The sequence below is a fragment of the Aotus nancymaae genome, unplaced genomic scaffold (genome assembly GCF_030222135.1).
Source record: "Aotus nancymaae isolate 86718 unplaced genomic scaffold, 86718_ANA_hifiasm-v0.15.2.pri h1tg000008l, whole genome shotgun sequence".
Lineage (NCBI taxonomy): Eukaryota > Metazoa > Chordata > Mammalia > Primates > Aotidae > Aotus > Aotus nancymaae.
In genome coordinates, this window is record NW_026988419.1 from 25,017,927 (window position 1) to 25,042,666 (window position 24,740).

The window sequence follows — 24,740 nt, forward strand, 5'->3', positions numbered from 1 at the left end:
AACCCTGTCTCTACTGAAAATACATTAAAAAAAAAAAATTAGCTGGGCATGGTGGCACGTGCCTGTAATCATAGCTACTCAGGAGGCTGAGGCAGGAGAATTGCCTGAACCCAGGAGGCGGAGGTTGCGGTGAGCCGAAATCGCGCCATTGCACTCCAGCCTGGGTAACAAGAGCGAAACTCCGTCTCAAAAAGAAAACCAAAAAAAAAAAAAAAGAATGGATAGTGGGGGTTGAGGAGGAGAGTGTTAGGTACAGTTGAAGAAGGAGGACCAGTTAGGAGGCTGTTGCAATACTTTAGATAGGAAACGATGAAGATCTGACTGGAACAGTGGCACCAGGAGAACAGGATAATCCCTAGGACGTTGAATGGATGGGTCTTGGCAAGACAAGGATATGTGGGGATGGAGGGACAGGAGCAAGTCAAAGATGCTTCCCACTTTCTGGCTTCACACCTGGGAAAAGGCTGGTCCACATCCTAGCATCTTTGGGAGGGAGACTCTGGTGAGCTTTTGTGCTCTCACACATCAAAAGTCAGTAAGTTGGGGTGGAGATCCTTGGTAATTTCTAGGCTGCCTTCCTGGTAAGCTTAGCTGGGCCCCAGACACTGCGCTCACAAATCCTCTTGAAGGCCCAATGAAACGTGGAGCCTTTCAGAATCCTATAGCATGGAGCTTATTCAGAATGAGCTTTTGACCAATTTCCCTCAGTGCTACCCCCAAAATACACCCCAATTCAAGCCCACAGTCTTAGAAGAGCCCTGTTGAGAGGAGATCCTCATGAAGTAGGGGAGGTCCATGTGGCTTGGGCAGTTTATTCCTGACCAAGTTGAAGTTAGAATCCAAACCACATGAGCTCTCCTGGCAGGAGAAATAAAAATCAATTACCACATAAGATCAACCAGTGTCAAGTAACTCGGGCAGTAGGAAAAAAAAGCATTGCTCCTAGTTAACATTAAGAAAGAGGCAATAAATGTTTTCATCTCTCCTATAAGATTTTTAAGATTTTTCAGTAAGATTTTATAACCCATATAATCTGTAGTTAGTAAAAGGAATAGAGAGCTACATAAATTAGAAGACATATAATCATTGATTTTCAGCTTTGGTGGCTTTGAGCTGATATATAATGTCTCAATATAATGACATGCCAATGACTCGTTTTAACATTAATGCCAGTAAGTTTTTTTAACAGGATAGATTGGGATTCAAAGGAAAAGGAATGTAAATTCTTTTACTACCTCATTTAATTCTCACCAGTCTTAAGAGGTTCACTGGTTTTTTTTTTGTTTGTTTGTTTTTTAATGAGAAAGCAAAAACTTAGAGATGTTACTAATAATTAACTTAAAGGTGGAACTGATCTTTTCTAACAAAAGCCCACAGGTCTTTCTCTCTTTGGAAAATAGATTTTTTTTTTTTTTTTTTTTTTTTTGAGATAGAGTCTTGCTCTGTCAACCAGGCTGCAGTACAATGTTGTGATCTTGGCTCACTGTAGCCTCCACCTCCCGGGTTCGAGTAATTTGCCTGCCTCAGCCTCCCAAGTAGCTGGGATTACAGGTGCCAGCCACCAAGCCCAGTTAATTTTTGTATTTTTAATAGCGATTGGGTTTTACCATGCTGGCCAGGTTGGTCTCGAACTCCTGACCTCCCGCCTTGGCCTCCCAAGGTACTGGAATTACAGAAGTAAGCCACCACACCCAGCCAAAAACATATTGCCCTTTGATGTCCAATATACTGGTTAAATGTAATGTTCTTCAGATTTTTATATATTTGGCTTCTTATAAAATTCTAATTGTTTTAACATTTTAAACTTTACATCCAAAACAATTGTCAAATAAAATGTGTTTTGCACTCTCCTCCTCTCATCTAAACTTATTACTCAGCTAGGCACAGTGGTTTATACTTGTAATCCCAGCACTTTGGGAGGCCGAGGCAGGCAGATCACCTGAGGTCAGGAATTTGAGACCAGCCTGGCCAACATGGTGAAACCCCGTCTCTACTACAAATACAAAAATTAACTTGGCATGGTGGCTGTAGTTGCTTGGGAGGCAGAGGCAAGAAAATCACTTGAACTTGGGAAGCAGAGGATGCAGTGAGCCAAGATCACACCATTGCACTCCAGCCTGGGCAACAGAATGAGATTCCATCTCAAAAAAATAATAAAAAGTTTAAACAATAAACTTATTACTCTTTTTTCAGATTTTTAACTGGTAACTTCTTCATAACTGTTAAGAGCATCCATTTCCTCTTCCATTAACAAGATTTTAATAAATTTTAAAAGTGTTTTAGGCCAGGCATGGTGGCTCATGCCTGTAATCCCAGCATTTTAGGAGGCTGAGGTGGGCAGATCACTTGGGGTCAGAGTTCAAGACCAGCCTAGCCAACATGGCGAAACCCTATCTCTAATAAAAATATAAAAATTTTCCAGGCATGGTGGTGCTCGCCTGTGGTCCCAGCTACTCAGGAGGCTGAGGCAGGAGAATCGCTTGAACTGGGAGGCAGAGGTTGCAGTGAGCTGATACTGTACCACTGCACTGCAGCCTGGGCAACAAAGTGAGATTCCATCTCAAAAAAAAAGTGTTCTGTTTCTACTACTTTGATCAAAGTTGCAAAATATATCAGTGATCATTTTGGACCAGAACATTCAGAGGCTAATGGTTTATTACATAACAACTAGATGATCAGAATTGTTGACCTGGAAAATCACTGTTCTTTAGCACAACATTGAAGGCAGCAGGATTCAGGGACAGGGAAGATATGAGTTCCAGACTTCAAAACTCTAAATTGTAGGTACTGTTTTCAGGAAGAATTTCTAACTGAAAATATTTAAAATGTAATCTTAGCAATCAGAATCACAGCTCCCCTGTGTTCTTGCTTGATATATAAAATCCTTCTACAACACTAACAAGTGACCTATCATCTACTTAAATATTCTATAATAAACATTTCCCCCAAATTAAGGGTCTTGGCTCTTCTTGTTAAGAAGGAAATTAGAAACTAATATAAAGAATGATAATGAAGGCTTTGGATATTTATATCAATACTGATAAAAGTCTTGTACTCATCTAAAATTAAAGATTTTCATAATCTCTATTTTTAATATTAGGGAGAATGTAGCTTCCAAACTGTAAATTATTCTACAACAAGAAACTCAAAGAACTATGAATTCGGATGATATCTCAGACTCTGCAGGAGATAAATTTTGCAGATATTGTAGCACTGTTTATGAAACTGGCCCAATTGTCCCACACAACTAATGTTTATGGTTTCTTCTGAATAAACATAGAAATTGACCCTCCTAGTCTTAAACTTGAAAAAGTTACATTTGTCTTATCTGAGTTCCTTTCCCAGGAAATAAACCATCAGGCCTCCCAGATAGCATCAAGGAATTGAAATTTACCAGATCATTGCTTCTGGACAAGGAGATTGGATTTTAGAAGAAAATACACAGATGGACCTAGCAGAAGATTCAGAAGGCTGACTAAAGTTTGGTCAAGCACAATTGTATCTTTGTCAAGTGATATAGCATCCTTCTCAGTATACAATAATAGGGGAAGGGAAGAAAGGATGCATAGTGTTGGTCTGTCCTCATGTTGATGAAATTAGCTTTATTTGGTGAAGGTGGTAGCTGCCTTGTGAATTTACTGTTAGCTTATTTGGTGAAGGTGGTAGCTGCCTTGTGAATTTACTGTTAGCTTATTTGGTGAAGGGGGTAGCTGCCTTGTGAATTTACTGTTAGCTTATTTGGTGAAGGTGGTAGCTGCCTTATGAATTTACTGTTAGCTTATTTGGTGAAGGTGGTAGCTGCCTTGTGAATTTACTGTTCTCTCCTTTGTAAATTTAAGTAACATGTAGGGAGATGCTGTGTATGCACACTGCTCATCATCAAGCTTCACCCATTGTTTCAGCACCCATTCATGATTTTATAACTACATCATACCTTCTGTAATTATTACATACATTAGCATAGAAATAGAGTATATATTTATATTACCATAAAGAATAGCTTTCCCTTCCTTCCATTCATCTATATTGGTATTATTGGTATGGATTCACAGATTATTTTTTTCTTTTTTTTGAGACAAGGTCTTGCTATGTCACTCAAGCTTTAGTGTAATAGCATACTCACAGCTCACCACACCCTCAACTTCCCAGGCTTAAGTGATCTTCCCACCTCAGCCTCCCTAGTAGCTGGGACAACAGGCATGCACCACCACACCCAGCTAATTTTTGTGTTTTTTGTTGAGATGAAGTTTTGCCACATTGCCCATGCTGGTCTCAAACTCCTGGACTCAAGAGATCTACCTGCCTTAGCCTCCCGAAGTGCTAGGATTACAGGCATGAGCCCCCACACCCAGCCTGGACTCACAGATTTTATTCAATGAACTGTAATTTACCACCATCTTCATGTATTTTGATGCTTAGATTGTCTCATATTTGTTCAGTGGGAATGCTATCAAGCTGGGTCCTGTCAGGATTGTAACATATTTTACACACAGTTAATTTGGGTATGCGGTCTTGTATATTAAGCCACCTAGTAGTATTTCTTCAGTAAGGCTTCCACTGAGAAGAGCTCTCACATGCGATCCTCCTTGTCTACCAATAGAATATATTTTATAGGAAAGTCCATGCCTTCCTTTCCAGATCTAACCACACAATGTCTCAGCAGAAAGTATTGTTGAAAGACTGCCTGTTTCAAGATGGATGTCCAGAGACTGGAGCCTTACTTAACTTAAAAGAAGTCTAGGGTAGAAGCAAAGGAAGGTATTAGGGCACTAGGGTTGTCACCACTTCCTGACCTTTTGGAAAGATGGGGATATTGACTTTCAAAATTCTATTATTGAGAATAAATTATTGAGTCTACATGATAGACATTTAGGTAATAATTAATGGGAAGAGGGACAGAGTATGATTGGGATAGGCACATGAAGGACTTCTGGGGCAGATGGCTGTGTTCATTCCTTGCTATGGGTAATGATTACAAGTGTACCTTGTAATGGTTTACTACGTTATACATTTGTTTTGTGTGGTTTACTGCATCCTTTTTTAATAATAAAAGGTTTTTTAAAGTGTATTAGGAAACTTGTTTTTAATCCCTTGGACTAATTGCATAGGATCACATTCTTCTAGAACAAATTCAGAAACTTTCTCTGCAGAGTCAGCTTACCCTCCTGACAAAGCCTCTTGGTTTCCCTTCAATAGATGACACAATTTCAGTCAAACCATCTTTTTTCTTTCTTTCTTTTTGAGACAGAATTTCACTCTTCTTGCCCAGGTTGGAATGAAATGGCACAATCTGGCTCATGGCAACCTCCACCTCCCGGGTTCAAACAATTCTCCTGCCTCAGCCTCTCAAGTAGCTGGGATTACAGGCATGTGCCACCACACTCATCTAATTTTGTATTTTTAGTAGAGATGGGGTTTCTCTATGTTGGTCAGGCTGGCCTCAGGTGATCCACCTGCCTCAGCCTTCCAAAGTGCTGGGAATACAAGCGTGAGCAGGCAAATCATCTTTTTAACCTTTCCAAATATAAGCTAGGAAGCCTCTCTCTAGGAAGGTGCTCTGCCCTGGAACTTTAATTGGACTATATACTAAGTATTATGAGTAAAGTCATTTGAGGGTCTTTAGTGGGCTTTTTGGACCTACATTCCTTTATCTGGATGAATTCATAATACTTTCTTATTAGTAGTATTTGGTTTTAAAGCATTTATTTGATTTCTACATGAGAATTATCCTTTTCCTAGTTGGTCTTGCTTTGTTCTATTTGGAAAATAATGCTTTGCACATTCTTTATACGTTCAGAGACTAAGCTCCAAGACATTCTAACCAAATCACATTTTCCTGTGTTCAAGTCACTAAATTTTTACCAATTTCAAAATTTTCTCCTCCTCTTTTTTCCACTTCAGGATATTTTCAGTCATTTCCTATAGGGTTTAACTCTGAATTTTTTAGTAAACTCCAAGATGTCCAAAATACATGATTAAAAACTAACAAGTTAACTTTGACCCTGAAATATTATTCTAATATTCTAGAGCTAGTCTCACCTATTTAAAATGTTCCATATTTCCTGGCTACAGTTACTTGCTTTGCTAGAATTACTCAGCAAGTTTACTTGTCTTTTGATCCTGTTTCTATTTTTATTGTTTGAAATAGCCTGCGTGTTGGTGACTTATTTTTTCCTGCAAATTAATTACCATGCTCTTGTACTATTCCATGAAGACTTACAACTTGGAGTTCAGCCAGTGTTTTGAATCTGGCCTTTCCATCATCTACTTCCTTATGGAAGGGTTTTTTTTCCTTTCTTTGATTTTTGAACCTAATTTATCTAACAAGTAGATGGAAGTATGTCCACTAATCCTGACACTATCTTGGTAAATCAATGTCTCATAGGACCCACAACCTCTAGGTGAGGGTACCTTTTATAGGTCAGGCTACTCCAATTGTATCATTGCTGAGCGTCAGACAGCTTAAGTTTTGAGTCATTGGTTTTGTTACAGTGTTTTAGTATGATTCTTTACTATTATAATGGGAATGCTTTTCAGAACTTATTTGCAGTTAACCTGGGTCTCATTTTCTATGAGTACATTCTTCAAATATCCTAAAGCTATGGTAAGATAAGCAACATCTTGATCTGTACAGTGAGTGTTTTAATTCTTGCCCTTTTCTGCAGTTGTGATTACCTTACGTAGTTCAGTGGTATGATTGCCACATCACTCACATACACTATTTCCTCTGGCAATTAATGGAAAAGTATCAGGCCTGACGTGACTGCCTCACAAACTCCCTCTGAGCACAGGGGAGAATTTAAGGCACATGGCACCTCTAGAATGACAGCATATTAGCTTCCATGTTATCCATTCAGTGGTCAGAGATTTCACTGATAATCTCCAAAATAAAATGAAGGAAATGTATTTTAAAGATCATTCGTTTTGAGTCTGGGTGAATGAATCACTGTCAAAAATACAGAAGTTCCAAGAAGATTGCTGGTTCCAAAACAATAAGCTCAGTTATGAACACAATCAGTCTGAGATAGGCAGAACCTGCAATTGGAAGATTTCAAGCAGTATTTGAAGATGAAGGACTGAAGCCAGGGCCAGAGATATGGACAGCAGTTGAAGTCTGGAAAAGACACGTTCTCTGACGAGAATAGCAAAACAAGAACAAAAGGTGTTCAGTGATTGGCTACACTTTAGAAATAGGAAGAATCAGTGAAGGACTCAGAGGGAACAACATGAAAGACAACCAGGGAAGATCAATGTCAAACGAAGTCAGAGGAACAGCCAATTCATGTAGGAAGGAGTAAACATCCAGCTCAAATATTAGAAGAGGGCTGAAGATGAAGGCAAACTGAAAAATTATCACCAGCAACTCTGGAGAATCATATTCCAAAAAGCATCTGAAGATTTTTAAATAAATGAGGTTTATCACATTCCCATCTTCTGAACTGATTTTCTTTTTTCTTCTTTTTTTTTTTTAAGATGGGGTCTCACTCTGTCGCCCAGGCTGGAGTGCAGTGGCGCAATCTCAGCTCACTGCAACCTCTGCCTCCGAGTTCAAGCAAACCTCCTGCCTCAGCCTCCCAAGTAACTGGAATTACAAGCATGTGCCACCATACCTGGCTAATTTTTGTATTTTTAGTAGAGATGGGGTTTTACCATGTTGGTGAACAGGCTGGTCTCAAGCTTCTGACCTCAAGTGATCTGCCCACCTCAGCCTCCCAAAGTGCTGGGATTACAGGCATGAGCCACCGCACCTGGTCTTCTGAACTGATTTTCTTTACCATCTAATCAGCAATCACTTTGAACAAAGGTCGTAAAATAATCAGCAGTGAGGTAACAAAATACAGGGTATCACATAAATAATTGAATACACTTCTAAGATAAATTCAGCTCCTACTGAAATTCCAAACCTATGCATTTATTCAACAAATACTTTTTGAGGGTGCACTGTGTGCCAGGGACTGGCCTAGACAATGGGCACAGCGTGGTAGGTTAGACTTGAAGCTTGATACTACACCATTTACATACTACCAGAAAGAGAGGGGAACTTATGCATCATTCTACATTGGCATTTGGGGACCATGTATGCAAACTATACAGGCAACTTTTTAAAACAAATGTAAAACTTGATTATTTCAATAATTATGTGAACTGCTCATGGAAGATTCAGTTTTGTTGTTTATTCAGATACAAAGTAGGAAGGCAAAGGTACCTGCAGTGGCGCACGGTGCATGCCTATAGTTCCAGCTCCTCTGGAGGCTGAGGCGGAAGTATCAGCTGAGCCCAGGAGTTTGAGTCCAACCTGGGCAACATAGTGAGGCACCCTCTCCAAAAAAAACAAAAATAAATCAGAAAACTTCAAAAGTAGCCATTTTTGAAGTTTAGTCTCAATGGGCAATGTCTAAAATATTGTTTCCTTAATCTGATCTATATAAACCCTATGAAAACATCAATTTCTTAAACACTGTTTTCTTAATCTAATCTGCATAAACCTTATGGAAAATAAATTATTTAATAACGTTTGTGGGGACTAAGTGAACTAGGAAAGCAATAGAAAGGGAAAAAAAGAGAGCCTGGCCAACATGATGAAACCATCCCTACTAAAAATACAAAAATTAGCCAGGCGATGGTGGGTCACACCTGTAATCCCAGCTACTTAGGAGGCTGAGGCAGGAGAATCACTTGAGCCTGGGAGACAGAGGTTGCAGTGAGTTTAGATCGTACCACTGCACTCCAGCCTGGGCAACAGAGTGAGACCCTGCCTCAAAAGAAAAAGAAGAAGAAGAAAAAGAAGAATGAATTCCTACAGAGCCCTGAGATTGTAAGAAAGTGACAAACCTTAGGCCTATATCACAGTGTGTAGGATTTATAAGTGGAATTATCTCATGTAAGCTAGAGTTATGGAAAAGCAGTGTACAGACTGAGTTCTATTGCAAAATTAATGACCTTAGCATTTATGTTGACAGTCTGTAGCATTAGAAAGTAAATTGCTTTCTGGATACATGGTATTTGGTAAATAAGTTTAACCTTATACCAGGTTCAAGATATAAGCATGCAAATAGACTGCATTTCAAAAGTTTAGATAATTCAATTTGACACTAGAACATAATCGCTAGTTACTACATTGTTACTACATCGGGGAAGCAATGTAGTAAGTCTTCAGTATTTAACGAGAATAACAATTGAGGGAATTTACATTTATGTATGTGGTCCTTTATAGGTATTTTCATTTCATCCTTACTATCATCTACCACTGCATTTTACACAGGAGGAAACTAGGGCCCAGAGAATAAAAGTGATTTGCTCAGGGTCAGCCACTAAGTAGCAGAACAGAGTTCAAGCTATCATTTTCTCAGTGCATCTAGACAAAATGTTTCCCAAAATATGAACCAAGAGTCATCTATATGAGACTCACCAGTGATAGGTAAAACACACAATGGAGAATTAATTGAATATTCAAAAGCAGATTCCTGGGCTCCATCTACTGAATCAGACTCTGAAGGCAGGGCTCCAGGAACTTACAGTTTTACAAGCTCTCCACGTGATTTTTATGAATGCCAAAGTTTGAGAACCATGGAAGGAGGTTAGGTGAAAGCTGCCATATGTAATAAATTTACATAAAGTTGTGATTGGCTTACATCAGCCATTTTAAAAACAGGATAATGACAATTAATTGCAAGTAATCTCTAATGGGTACAATTTAAGATAGTACAATAAGGTGTATTATTTACTTCTTACTCCTTGCAGGCTTCCACAATTTTTGCAGGAAACTTTCTCTGAGGTCCACTATTCCCAGTTTCTTTGTTGCCAGTTTCCTTTCTCCCACTCCTGAACCCACAAACTGTCTCAAATGGGTAAACTGGGTTTTCTGTCACTGTTATTCCTTTAGAGCTCCAAGTAGGGCTTTTCCACCTTCTGCCCTCTCCCCCAGCACTGCACTGCTCAAGCTCAGGGCTCCTGCCAAGCTAGCCCGGCTGTGCCTGGAGGAGGAGGAGAAGATGGCCACTAGGACAGAGAGTAGCACTGGTGACTCTCTCATTAGTGGAAATGCCTCAGCTGAAGGCCCAAAGGGCAACCGTAGGGAAACCACAGTAATCACTGGTGTTAAGACTGCCGTGAACCATCACTTGAAAGAAAGCAGTTTTACAAAAGGAGCATACAAGAATTACATCCAAGATCACCTGCAATCAGTCAAAGGCAAACTTGAAGAACAGAGACCAGAAAGAGTAAAACCGGTTATAACATAGGCTGCAGAACAAATCAAGCACACCCTTTGCAATTTAAAAATATATATACCAGTTTTTATTAGTGAAAACATGAATCCAGATGGCATGGTTGCTCTACCGTGAGGCTGGTGTTGTTATAGTAGGTACCTAGTTAGGCATGAGCAGGGAAGGAGAGGCTCCCCCAACCCCTACCAGGAATGTCAGGCAACCATCAGGTGATGGTCAGGCAGTTGTTAACTGTCTCTCTAAAACAATAATTTGTCACTGCCGGACATGGTGGTTCACACCTGTAATCCCAGCAGCACTTTGGGAGGCCGAATCGGGTGGACCACCTAAGGAAAGGAGTTTGAGACCAGCCTGGCCAACATAGTGAAACCCCATCTCACTAAAAATACAAAAAACTTAGCTGGACATGGTGGCACATGACTGTATTCCCAGCTACTCCAGAGGCTGAGGCAAAAGAATTGCTTGAACCCAGGAGGCAGAGGTTGCAGTGAGCCTAGATCATGCCAGTGCACTCCAACCTGGATGACAGAGTGGGACTCCGTCTCAAATAATAATAGTAATTGGTTGCAGCCAGCTCCAGGGAAAGGCAGTCTCTTAATAGACAGAAAAAAACCCTGAAACTGTTGATAAGGAGTTTCCCAATAAGATCTCAGAAATTGAGTGAGTGGGCTCAAGTTTGCACATTAAGAGGCAGAATAGCAGAGTTTAACTGTTATATGACTACCTAGGAACATTTGGTTGGTAAGGGAAGAATGCCTCAAATGAGCATGCGTACAACTCCAGTAAACACACATGCTCCCCTCCCAAGCGCTAGCAGGCCACTGCGCATGCAGACAGCCCACCCCAAGGGAAGAATCCAGAGAGAAGGGATGCAAGACCCCGGAAGCATGCTAACATATAAAACCCCAAGTCAAAGGTCAAACGCTGCGCTTCATCTCCCAAGTTATCTGCTTAGCCCTCTTCCAAGTGTACTTTACTTCCTTTCATTCCTGCTCTAAAGCTTTTTCATAAACTTTCACTCCTGCTCCAACTCTTGCTTCGGCCTCCTAACTCAAGAAAGATTGAATTCTTTCTTCTGAGGAGGCAAGAATTGAGGTTGCTGCAAACATGTTCGGATTTGCCACCGGTAGCAGAATGACCCCATATATTATTTTCTTTCTTTTTTTAAATACTTTTCAAAACTTTTTGACTCAATTGTTATTTTATTTTTATTTATTCTATTTATGTTTTTGTTTGTTTGTTTGAGACAGGGTCTCTCCTTTTGCCACCCAGGCTGGAGTGCAGTGGCACAATCTCAGCTCACTGCAACCTCTACCTCCCAGGCTCAAGCGATCCTCCTGCCTCAGCCTCCCAAGTACCTGGGACTATAAGTACAAGCCACCAAGCCTGACTATTTTTTGTATTTTTTGTAGAGATGAGGTTTTGCTGTGTTGCCCAGGCTGGTCTCAAACTCCTGAGATCAAGCAATCTGTCTGCCTTGGCCTCCCAGAGTGCTGGGATCATAGGCGTGAGTCACCGTGCCCACTGATTGTCTTTAAGGATGGCTTAGAAATGGAAAAATGTTAACAAATTTGGCAGTTACTTTGGATCTATCACCTGGTGTCATAACTGGCTTCTGCTTGTCATCCACATAATACCAGGACTTCACACAAATGGGATTGCTATCATCTTGAGCTCTTCATTTATTTTGACTATAATTTATTTGGAGTGGAGACATTGCTTTAAGAAAACCATGTCATGTAGATTGTCTAAAAATTAAATGCATTTAAACTTATTTGAAAGAATACCTTTTAGTTTAATACATATTTAAACTAAGTCCATCTTGTAGTGTTCCCGGAGAAGCTAGGTCTGATTGTAAGCCACTACTAGAAAGAATAAGACTGTCATCTGATAACTTCTACAGTGGAAACTACTTATGAGACTGGAATATAAAAAGCAAGAAACAGGCTGAGCATGGTGGCTCATGCCTGCAATCTTGGCACTTTGACAGGCTGAGATGGAAGGATCGCTTCCGTTCAGGAGTTTGAGACCAACCTGGGTAATATAGTGAGACCCCATCTCTAAAAACATATATATATGTAATAAAAACATATATGTATTTTAAAAGCCCCAAGAATCAAAAGTGTTAACTCTGAGTTGCAGTAAAGGGAAAGACCATGTTCATAGCAAAGCCAGCATCTGAAGTGGAGCCTTATACATTTCATCACTTACAATGGAAGGAGTTAACGAAAGAGACCACCAAGAGGGTAAAAAGAGACCAACTTAGCTGGGACAGAGAGAAAAAGAACTTTCAGTAGGGGGGTCAGGAGAGTGGCAAGGTCACCTGTGGCTCTTTGTAAAGCAGAGTTATTTGTTAAGTCAGGAGTTCTTAGTTCCATAGCTGCCAGAACATTTGCTCTACTTTTCAGGCATCTCTACAGTATTTTCCCCCACAATCTCCAGGGTGAAATGCATATTTGCATTCCAAGTCATGCTGAATGGGAAAACCTTAATGAAAAAGGCCACTAATCACAGATACATCAGGAAATATACTATAACAATATTGTCACCACTGTAGCAGGAAGGCATGGTGAGCCTTCCTGGTTATTGTTTCCTGGTTATTGTTTAATGTTGTTTTGTGATAAATGAACAAAGTTAAAATTGGTAATGATGAAACTGTTTCATCATATTTCTCTTTCTCGTGTGTGTGTGTGTGTGTGTGTGTGTGTGTGTGTCTGTGTGTCTAGACCTCTTCTTTCCCCAGCATCCCTCTCTAATTCTCCTCCCATTCAACACATCGGTTTTCTCTCTCATTCATTTCAGTTATTTATTTATTTGTATTTTTAGTAGAGATGGAGTTTAACCATGTTGGTCAGGCTGCTCTTGAATCCCTGACCTCAAGTGATTCACCTGCCTTGGTCTCTAAAAGTGCTGGGATTACAGGCGTGAGCCACTGCGTCTAGCCTCTCTCATTTATTTCTGTCCAGGGATTAAGTATTACTAACAAGATGAACTAGGCTGAGTCAGCCATAGTGAATCCAGATCCTAAGATAACCTCAAAAAACAAGCAGATCAGGGCAAGGACCGGAACCTAAGGGCTAATGATTTGGCATTTTCCAAAGTCTGAAGTTCTAAGTATTTTTCCAAATGCTAACTGAGGATTTCTATTGCAGTTGTGCATTGCTGCTCTGCCAGACAGCTGCAGTCAGCACCTTTGGGCTGACTTGGTTTCTGGTCTCCCTTGGTTTTGGACCAGGCACTAGCCCTTGAGGAAAATTCAGACTCCTTGAAGGTGGTCTCACAACCCCACACTCATTCTAATCAATGCTGCCTCCCCTTCTGCCTACTCTTTTTTCCAAACTTTGTCTGCTGCCCTTACCCATAAGGACACTGACAATAACTATGCTTTCAGGAGGAAAGGCTTGGTGGGAATTATAGGGTATTATTATTATACGGTATAGGGTAATTGTTGCTTTTACAACCTGCTTCAAATAATGTTTTTTATTCAATAAATGACATAGTGAAAAGGGGTCCTTAAAGATACTTTGATTTAGCACACTTTGTGCTCAAACTGGAAAAAAACAAAGCAGCAAGGCCTTTTATAAGGCTGTGTATTATAACAATGGACTTCCAAAATAGCTCAGTGTTGTTCAAGCAATAGATACTTTCCATGAAAGAATGTTCTTTGACCCATAGAGGCAGATTAGCACCCACAAATACCTTTGGCTCTGAAGACTTTTATCCACATAGAAGAAAAAAGTTACTACCCCTGAAGTTGAAGGTATGGCGGAGGACAACTTAATAAAACCATCACTTACTTCTATTTAGAATGTATGTTTACCCCACAGGCAAATCAGAGAATAGAGGGCATCTCAGGATGTACCCAAGATAGAAGCCATTCTATTGCCAAGTTCTAGTGGCTTAGTCTCAAGCTCTGGGATAAGAGGCAAAGAGTCATTCAGTGTCATTCTGAAACTGATCCCATCTATGTCGGCTATTCCGTATCTTCTTTGCCCTTTTATTATAGTTTAGATACACAGTAGTTAACATTTATTTGCCTCATATAAGCAGTAGACTTTTTTTTTTTTGAGATGGAGTCTCGCTCTGTCACCAGGCTGGCATGCAGTGGCACAATCTCGGCTCACTGCAACCTCTGCCTCTCAGGTTCAAGCAATTCTCCTGCCTCAGCCTCCCGAGTAGCTGGGACTACAGGCATGCGCCACCATGCCCAGCTAACTTTTGTATTTTTAGTAGAGACAGGGTTTCACCATATTGACCAGAATGGTCTTGATCTCTTGACCTCATGATCCACCCGCCTTGGCCTCCCAAAATGCTGGGATTATAGACGTGAGCCACCGCGCCCGGCCGCGTCTTATATCTTTTGTTGCAGTCTGAGTCAAAAATGGTGAGTCAAGGAAGATGGCAGCTGGCATCCACCAAGAGAATATCATAAAGAGAGCTCCCACTGGCGCCTCTCAAGGTCTGCTTGTTATCACACCTATTGATGATGCCAGGTGCCAAGCTGCTGATGTCTGCCTTCCTTTTCTGCTGCCACAGCTGGTGGCATTGTCTACCATCATGGCAGAAACTGTGGTACTATTGCTGCCAAATTGTCCACCGAGAGTCCCTTCGTGATTATATTTGGTTTTTATTCACTCTTCTATTGCAGCCCCTTCTAGCAAGAATCCTGGGATGAGTTTTGAGGTTGAATTTAGAAGAGTGTATTACTTAGGGTGTCTTTGGCTAAAGTTACCATCCCATTTACAGGTACAACTGGCTTTAAAAATAATATACATATATATATTATTTTAAATAATAGAATTTATAAAAGCACATACCTGGAATTCCTTGGACTCTGCTCTCATCTATATAGTAGCTTCATCTTCAGATTGATAGTTCATTACCGTAGTGTTGGGCATCATATCTAGTGTAACAATGGCCAGAGGAAAAAAGTGGTTCACTTCTTCCTCATGTCTCTTTTAGAAAGTGAGGAAAGGGCCAGGCGCAGTGGCTCACACCTGTAATCCCAGCACTTTGGGAGGCAAGATGGGTGAATCACCTGAGGTCAAGAATTTGAGACCAGCCTGGCCAACGTGGCAAAACACCATCTCTACTAAAGATACAAAAAATTAGCAGAGCGTGGTCGCACGTGCCTGTAATCCCAGCTACTTGGGAGGCTGAGGCAGGAGAATTGCTTGAACCTGGGAGGCAGAGGTTGCAGTGAGCCGAGATCGCACCATTGTACTCCAGCCTGGCAACAAAGCAAGACTCCATCTCAAAAAAAGAAAAAAAGGAAAAAGAAAAAAGAAAAGCTGGTGCCGTGGCTCATACCTGTAATCCCAACACTTTGGGAGGCCAAGATGGGAGGATCGCTTGAGGCCAGAAGTTCAAGACCAGGCTGGGCAGTATAGCGAGATCTTGTCTCTACAAAAAAATAAAATAAATATTAGCTGGGCATTGTGATGCACGCCTGTAGTTCCAGCTACTTGGGAGGCTAAAGTGGAGGATCCCTTGAGCCAGAAGTCAAGGCTGCAGTGAGCCAGGATCACACCACTGCAGCTCAGCCTGGGCTACAGAGCAAGACCCTGACTCAAAGAAAAAGCAAAGTGAAGAAAACTTTTCCCCAAGCTACTCAGTGCAACTGCAATAATGGAGCACCACCTGGGATGGTCTTCAGCTTTTCACATGTGTCAGTGGTTATCAACTTTATCTGCATATTAGAGCACCTGGAGAAATTTAAAGGTTAAGGAAGCCTAGGTCCTACTTCCGGATATTCTGAGTTAATTGTTCCAGGGAGTTTTCAAAGTTTCTCCAGTGATTCTAAAGTACAGCCAATGTTGAGAACCACTGATGCAAATAGAATCCTGATAATCTCACAACCCCTGGACCTGCAGACTTGCCCAGAGGTGCCCAGACATGCTTAAATCCTAACGTGAGCATAGTCATAACCTCATTACCCTAGAAGGTCTGGTCTCTTGTGTTCACACAGAAGTTTACTACATCACATCTTTTTTTCATGCAAAAACGCTATATTTATATACGCCGGTTTACTATATATTATCTGTATGTGCATGAAGTTTCATCTCCCCACAACAAATGCAAACGCTAAAGATACTACCATCCAGTTGTAGAAGACGAGAGCTATCTTTTTTTTTTTTTTTTGCCCATCATAGGTTCATGGCTGAGGCCCCTCTAATGAAAAGCAGATTAACAAGAGAAAAGCATACAAATTTATTTAATATAAGTTTTATGTGACATGAGAGCCTTAATAAGGAAATGAAGGCTGGGCGCAGTGGCTCATGCCTGTAATCCCAGCACTTTGGAAGGCTGAAGCAGGTAGATCATGAGGTCAAGAGATAGAGACCATCCTGGCCAATGTGGTGAAACCCCATCCCTACTAAAAATATAAAATTAGCTGGACGTGGTGGTGAGTTCCTGTAGTCTCAACTACTTGGGAGGCTAAGGCAGGAGAATCTCTTGAATCCTGGAGGTGGAGGTTGCAATGAGAGGAGATTGCACCACTGCATTCCAGCCTGATGACAGAGCAAGATTCCATCTCAAAAAAAAAAAAAAAAAGGAAATGAAGACCCAAAAAAAGAGTTAAATTTGTATATTTTTATGGTATGTTTGATGAATGGACAGTCACAGAGAAATATATTGGGGAAAGGGGGTATAATCTACTGGCAAAATACTGGGGGCAATTTAGCAAGGCCTGTTTGTTCAGATTCTTTTCTGTGACCTGGTGTCTTCAGAGATAAGGATGTTCCTTTCCTCCAGGTATAGAGAGGGCACCTCTCACATGAGGGTCATATGACCTGCTTCAGACGTAAGTCAGAAAAATCTTTCCCAGGTTTTATGACCTGCTTCAGGGGAGAAGTGAGGGGAAGATGAGAGTGACCTTCCTGCTTCTGCCATTTTCTCTAATTCCTTTATCTTAAAATATTCAGTATGCCAAGGTATCCTATTTTGGGGTAGAGAATTCTGAACCCCATTATGATCAACTCCTGCAGACTCCAATTATTCAACCAATAAGGCTAGAAAGCTTCCACAAATGAGAAGGCAGGACTGTTAAGATGTTAAGATCATGATGCTCAGGACAGGACATACTCACCCAAAATATGGAACTATGGAATCTGAGAAAACAGCAGAAGCAGGAAGTTCTCTCTGGCCTTCTCCTACCCTTCTCCCCGGAAGCAGGTCATGAACCCTAAGACCTTTGTCCTGGAGGAAAGTAGTGAAGACACAAAGAGGCCAGGAAGAATCTGAACAAACAGGCCTTGCTAGAGTCCCCCCAGTTTGTTACTGGTAGATCATACCCTTTTGTCCTCCAATCATACTTCTGCACAACTCTCCATAAAAATACACAGATTTTCCCATTTCTTTGGGTCTTCATTTATTAAAACTCTCACATCACATAAAACTTACATTAAATAAATTTGTTTGCTGTTTTGTTTTCTTATTAATATGTCATTGTTAGAGAGGTCTCAGCCATGACCCCAGAAGTTCGAGGTCAGCCTGGGCAACGTAGTGGGACCTTGTCTCTACAAAAAAAATTTTTAAATAGTAAAAAGTAGAAAATATATAGTATTTGCCTTCACACTGGAAGGAATTCAAGAGCAAGCCAACAGAGTAAATTGAAAATAAAGGAATAAAAAATGGTGACTATTCCATAGGCAGAGCAGTCCTGAGGGCTGCTGGTTGGCTATTTTTATGTTTTTTTATGTTTTATGTTTTTGTGGGTTTTTTTTTTCTTGTATGTCGCCAGGTGCCAGGCTGGAGTGCAGTGGCACAATCTCGGCTCACTGCAACCTCTGCCTCCCGGGTTCAAGCAATTCTCCTGCCTCAGCCTCCCGAGTAGCTGGGACTACAGGTGCACACCACCACGCCCAGCTAATTTTTGTATTTTAAGTAGAGACGAGCTTTCACCATGTTGGCCAGGATGGTCTTGATCTCTTGACCTCCTGATCCACCCGCCTCGGCCTCCCAAAGTGCTGGGATTACAGGCTTGAGCCACCGCGCCCGGCCTTTTGTGGGTTTTTTATGTTTACTTTTTTTTTTAACCATATGCTAAACAAGGAATGGATTATTCATTAGTTTTCTGGGAAAGGGGTGGGCAATTCCTGGAACTAAGGGAATTCCTCCTGCTTTCAGACTGTATAGGGTAACTTCCAGACATTGCTATGACATTTGTAAACTTTCTTGGTCCTGGTGAGAGTGTCTTTTAGCATGCTAATATATCATAATGAGCGTATAATGAGCAGTGAGGACAACTAGACGTCACTTTTATTGCCATCTGGTTTTGGCGGGTTTTGACTGGCTTCTTTACTACATGTCATTTCATCAGCGGGGTCTTTGTGACCTGTACCTTGTAAAAGTAGTCCTGCCGAACTCCTGACTCACTGGCATTGCAGCAAGGCAATGTCCTCACTACCTCCATCAATGTTGGGTCTTAGCAATAACCAGCCCCTGATAGATCATTGCACACGTGGAGCTTCTCTTTGCCTCCAAGGACTGAAGAAGGGATGAACACTTGGCTGAGTTGGACCAGCTGCAGCAGCCTCAGCTGGGGACAAGGGTAAGGGAGTTAACAGGGATGCAAAAGCCAAGCAAGGTCAAGGCTAAAGTTCTCCAAGGTTGCCTTTGCGTCAGAAGCTCTCTTGAGCAAGAAACTGTGGAACACCTTTTAATAAAGGCATCAACAATAGGGAGTCAAAAGCTGAAAAATAATTCAGTTTATTTTCTATTTATTCTTTTTTTGATACAGGGTCTCATTCTGTCACCCAGACTGGAGTGCAGGGACACATCATAGCTTACTGCAGCCTCAACCTCCTGGGTTCAAGTGATCCCCCCCACCTCAGCCTCCTGAGTACCTTGAACTACAGGCATACACCACCATGCCCAGCTAGTTTTTTTCATTTTTTGTAGAGACAGGGTTTTGCTATTCTGCCCAGGCTGATCTTGAACTCTTAGGTGCAAGCAGTCTATCCATCTCAACTTCCTAAAGTGCTGGGATGACAGGCGTGAGCCACCACATCCAGCCTACAGTTTATTTTTAATTATAAACAAAATATTAGAACAAATTGAAAATGGTTGGGCATGGTGGCTTACACCTGCCACCCCAGCACTTTGGGAGGCCAAGGCAGAAGTATCACTTGAGCCCAGGTGTTTGAGACCAGCCAGGGCAGCATAGTAAGACTTTATTGCTACAAAAAAAAAATTAATTAAAAAATAAATAAATTGTAAATAATCACAGTAGAGGAGAGACTGAATTATTTTTTAATTCTCTCTATAGAAAATACTAGGAAATCTTGGTCCTATTAAGACATAATCAAAGAGTATATAAGAAAAAAAGAAATTTTAGAGTATGTTAGGCAGTTAGTAATCATAAAAATATTAATACTGATTTTTTGTTTGTGGTATTTGTCAGCTCTTTAAAATTTGTGCTTGTAATTAATAGTTCTAAATAAATATTCAATTTTGTACTAGTTTTATATTCACAATTCTGCATTCTTTTTATTCTAGAGGGTCCCCATATTGTATAAACTTTAGGCTCACAGAACCTGAAAGCGTCTAGATACAATACAAACTAAATATGGAATGAACAACTAGTTAGGAAAATTCCAAATCTAGGGGTTTTCTTTAGTGTCTTTCATAATCACACCTCAGGTAATCAAGTGCCTTACATGGCCAGCGGAAAGGAATGGAAATAAAGATTAAGAGGTGTAACAACAGACACCCAGCCGTAGATGGGCCAGAAGAACAAATTCTGCCCCCAGTCTGCTGGTATAGAGAAGACACAGACAAAAACCATTAGTAATCTGGAGACAACAGATGCTGGAGAGGATGTGGAGAAAAAGGAACACTTTTACACTGTTGGTGGGAGTGTAAATTAGTTCAACCATTGTGGAAGACAGTGTGGCGATTCCTCAAGGACCTAGAAATAGAAATTCCATTTGACCCAGCAATCCCATTACTGGGTATATATCCAAAGGATTATAAATCGTTCTACTATAAGGACACATGCACACAAATGTTCACTGCAGCACCGTTTACAATAGCAAAGACCTGGAACCAACCCAAATGCCCATTGATGATAGACTAGACAGGGAAAATGTGGCACATATACACCATAGAATATTATGCAGCCATCAAAAACGATGAGTTCGTGTCCTTTGTAGGGACATGGATGAACCTGGAAACCATCATTCTCAGTAAACTGACACAAGAACAGAAAATCAAACAACACATGATCTCACTCATAAGTGGGTGTTGAACAATGAGAACACGTAGACACAGGGAGGGGAGCATTACACACCGGGGTCTGTTGGGGGAAATAGGGGAGGGACAGTGGGGGGTGGGGAGTTGGGGAGAGATAACATGGGGAGAAATGCCAGATGTAGGTGATAGGGAGGAAGGCAGCACATCACACTGCCATGTGTGTACCTATGCAACAATCTTGTATGTTCTTCACATGTACCCCAAAACCTAAAATGCAATTAAAAAAAAAAACATTAGCAAGCTTTAAGCAAGGGAGCAAGTGTTTAAGTCAAGGAAGCAGGTGTGTGAGCAGGGATATCACTTATCATTAGAAAGATGGTGATGGCTTGAACCCAGGTGATGCTTCTTCAGGATTGCCACTGTTTTGTGTTGACATTCACCAAGTAGAATGACCTTCAGGTCTTTGGGGCACTCGAAGTACGTAGGAGCCAGAGTTTCACTAGCTTCCCCAGCAATCCTTGCTTAGTCAATTGATTCCTATGTCTGCAGCCAAATACTATAAGAAACTCTGGGGGAGGTAAACTCCTCCCATCCTCTTGGCTTTTCAATGAATCATTTAGATGGGAAACATAAGCCTATTCAGGTAAAAAGACACATGAACTTCAGGCCAGGATCACAGTCCTGTCCCAAATATATGACTTTCTGCCCTCCCTCAAATAACGTGGGTGGGCGTGTGGGAGTGTAATTTTTTTTTTTTTTTTTTTTTTCTGCTAACACCTGGCACTTTATTAGTGGGGAAACTCGCCTTGGTCTGGCAGAGAGACTGGGATAGACAGGACCAGCGCCCATTCTCGAGGGGGTATTTTCTGGAAGATTAGGTGTTCCTCCTTGTAGGTTTAGAGGAAACACCCTCATAGATGAAAATCCCCCAGAGAGCAGCGCTGCAACTGCCAGGCAGCCGGGGTAGGAGGGGCGCCCTAGGCACAGCTGGGCCCTTGGGACAGCAGGGCTTCTATGTCAGGCTCGATGTCAATGGTCTGGAAGCGGCAGCTGTACCTGCGCACAGGAACACCGTCAGGGTCCACGAGGAACTTCTCAAAGTTCCATGCAACATCGTTTCGGCACACCGGAGACTAGGTGATGAGCTTGGGGTCGGTCATGAGCGCAATGGCATCGTCGCTGGGCAATGGCAGGGCCTCCGGAAGGAAGGCGAAGAGAGGATGCGACCTCGCACCGTTCACCTCGCGCTTCTCGAAGAGCATGAAGTTGGGCTCGAACCCACCACCAGGTCGGACGTACTTGAGGGAATTCAAAATCTCTTCGTTTTTGGCGTTCTCCTGATGTCCAAACTGGTTGCACCGGAAGCCGAGCACCACCAGGCCCCGGGGCCCGAGGCGCAGCTGCAGCTCGTTCATCTGGGTGTAGTCCCGGACCGTGGTGCCTCAGAGGGACGCCACATTCTCGATAAGCAGCACCTTGCACCGCAGGGAACCCAGGCTCACAGGCTCCCCGCCGGCCAGCGGGCGCGCCGAGAAGGCGTACACCGACTGGGCAGCTGCCGCCGCCGCTAGCCGAGCAGCACACATGGCGCAGCTATTCAAGAAGCTAAGGGAGCGCCCCGAACCAGCCGCGGGAGTGTATTTTTAAAACAAATGATTTTAATTCATTCACAGTTTCCTAGCAACCAGGAAAAAGCAAGTTTTCCTGATGTCTGTGAGCACCAGCCTGAGATGCGCAGATGCTCCAGCATGCCTCCAGAAGCAGAGAAAGAACAAAAGCACTGGAATCAGTCTCCGGTTGATGAGCGGTTCTCAAAGGGGAATTTGTTAAGGGCAGGCACCTAATAGCACAGCCCCAGAGACCTGTACCACAATTGCAGGGGTGCAGCAGGGAACCTGCATGGAATGTGCAGATATTCTCCAGGGAATGATATTCCTATAGAATTTGGGGGCTCTGACTTCTAGGGAATTGTTTCTATGAAACGGCTAAAGCCTGAGACAGCTGACATCTTTCCAGTACCTCTTTTATGTGTGCTTTCAGCCAGCGGTCTTGTTTTCTTTAAAGCTTTATAGACAGAGAAGAGGGGTAACTGTCAGAATTCAAATCTAGCTGAATTAGAGTCTGTGCTAATGGCCTTCTTTAAAACACGCATAGCTACTAAACGCATATAAATCACTGACTTCTACAGCTGTAAGAAACCTCTCCAATCATTCAATGCTTGTTTTACAGAGGAAGAAATGAAACTAGAGAGGCAAATTAATTTGTTCAAGGTGCACAACTAGTTAGTGACCTCACAGGCTCTTCTGACCTACAGCCTAGTAGTTTGGGAGTGGGACATACTCATATTTTAAAGATTTAAACCTTTGCATATTATACCACATTGAATGGCGGTGTTGGGGACAGGGGATGGGGAGGATAAGGGATGATCTAAGAGGAAGCTGTTACAACAACTGAGCAATGCAGATATTATAACTTGTAAGTCTGAAACTCAAAGGGCTTACTCAGAATTACAAGACAAGAATGGATTAAAGCACATGCTAAGTGTGCCCACTCCCTGTCAAGGAATTGAGCTAGGTCAAATAGTCTAGCAACAAATGTTTTTCCAAATTATTGAATCAGGAGCATTGTAATGCATGCCACACCTTATAGAGTTACAGAATGTTGGGGTAACAAGTGCTCTGGACAGTGTTAACCAGGCCCATCATTTTTTGGGTAACACCTGAGGCTGGGAAGCAGAAGATGCACAGCCACATCAATGAGTGTGGCTTTCCTGGGGTCCAGGGCTCGTTCTTCTCTAGGTGATGGGGCCACCTCTATGGCTTGCTGTATCCTCTCCCAGTTGACCCTGTAGGGAGCAATATCATTGTCTTGATACTTATTCAATTTCCTGTAAAATGCTCTTACTTTCTTCCCTAATTTCACCTTATCCACATCTTGTCCACTCCCCAAAAACTAAAGCAGATGTAGCGGCAGCAAGAATGATCCAAAATAATGAAGTTAGCCTAGGGAAGAATTCATTTAGATTAGTGGCATCCTGTGTGCTCTTTGCTTACTGTTAGTAGAGCTGAATCAAGTGAGGCTTAGTGTTTATATGGTACCATTTTCAAAAAACCATTTCTAAAGTTTGTTTTCCAATCATCTTTAGAGTAGTGATTTAAAAACATATACAATTTTAAAAGTACAAAGGGTAGTATAATGAACATCCATGGACTTAGAATTCCAGAGTCAACAACTATTAACATTTTGATAGATTTGTGTATTAGGGTTCCACAGAGAAACTGAATAGACAGGATGTGTGGCTACACACACACACAGACACAAACAGGTGCAGTATAGGCTTAACTCTCTCTCTCGCTCAAATATTTCGATTTTACAGAGTTGGCTCACATGATTGTGGAGTCTTGGCCAGTCCAAAATCTGATAGGGGAGGCCGGCTGGCCACAGAATCAGGGAAGAGTTGCAATTTGAATCCAAAGGCTGCCTACTGGCAAATTCCTTCTTGCATGCAGGAGGTCAGTCTTTTGTTCTATCAAAGTTTTTGACTGATTGGACAAGGCTCACTCAGATGGAGGGCAATCTGCTTTCAAAGTCCACTGATTTAAATGATAATCTCATCAAAAAACATTTTCTACAGAAACATCCAGGATAATATTTGAACAACTATTTGGGCATAGTGGCCCAGCCAGAAAATAAATTTAAAAATAAATAAAGCATCACAGAGTTGATATCCTATTTATACCTCTCCCTGAGTACCCCATTCAATAGTGATGATTTTTGATAGCCTCCTTTTTGGTGACTTCAGACCCCTTGCGACCCCATCACCTGATCTTCAATTTCTGATTCAATGTCAGGGTGGGAATTGAAGACATATTTGCCATAACCACATGTTCTTTCAAGGACCTCCTGGCCATAGGAGGTTATAGATGGATTCTATGGAAAACTCGATTATGAGCCACTGAGGCAGGGTGAACTCATTGGGAGTTGAATGGTTACAGAAAAACCTAAATGCATTCAGATCTAGATGAATCACATCCACCTAGCATGGATGGTTATGCCCAAATAGACTCATCAGTTACACGGACCATTTTGGTTTTACTTGCTAGATTATTGCAAGGAAGTGTAAATTAAGTAAATAAGTGTTGGAAAAATTTGGAAGGAACAAAAGGTGTCAAATAAACACAATGTACAGTGCATGAGCCTCCAAGCAGCTTTCTGACCCCAAACCTGCTGAATAAGAGGCGTAAATGAGGTGTTCCCTCGGATCCCTTCCAGAGCCTAGGACTCCATGACTGGTATTTGGAGTGATAGCATCCCTAA

At 41.7% G+C, this 24,740-nt stretch overlaps 1 protein-coding gene and 1 pseudogene across 1 annotated transcript in view; both read right to left on the minus strand.

Annotated features, from left to right (window-relative positions):
* Window positions 1-24,740, minus strand: part of PIKFYVE (phosphoinositide kinase, FYVE-type zinc finger containing) — a 222,236-nt gene that overhangs the window by 120,591 nt on the left and 76,905 nt on the right. The gene's annotated exons all lie outside the window — the stretch shown is intronic.
* LOC105712917 (glutathione peroxidase 1-like) lies at window positions 21,169-22,009 on the minus strand (annotated as a pseudogene).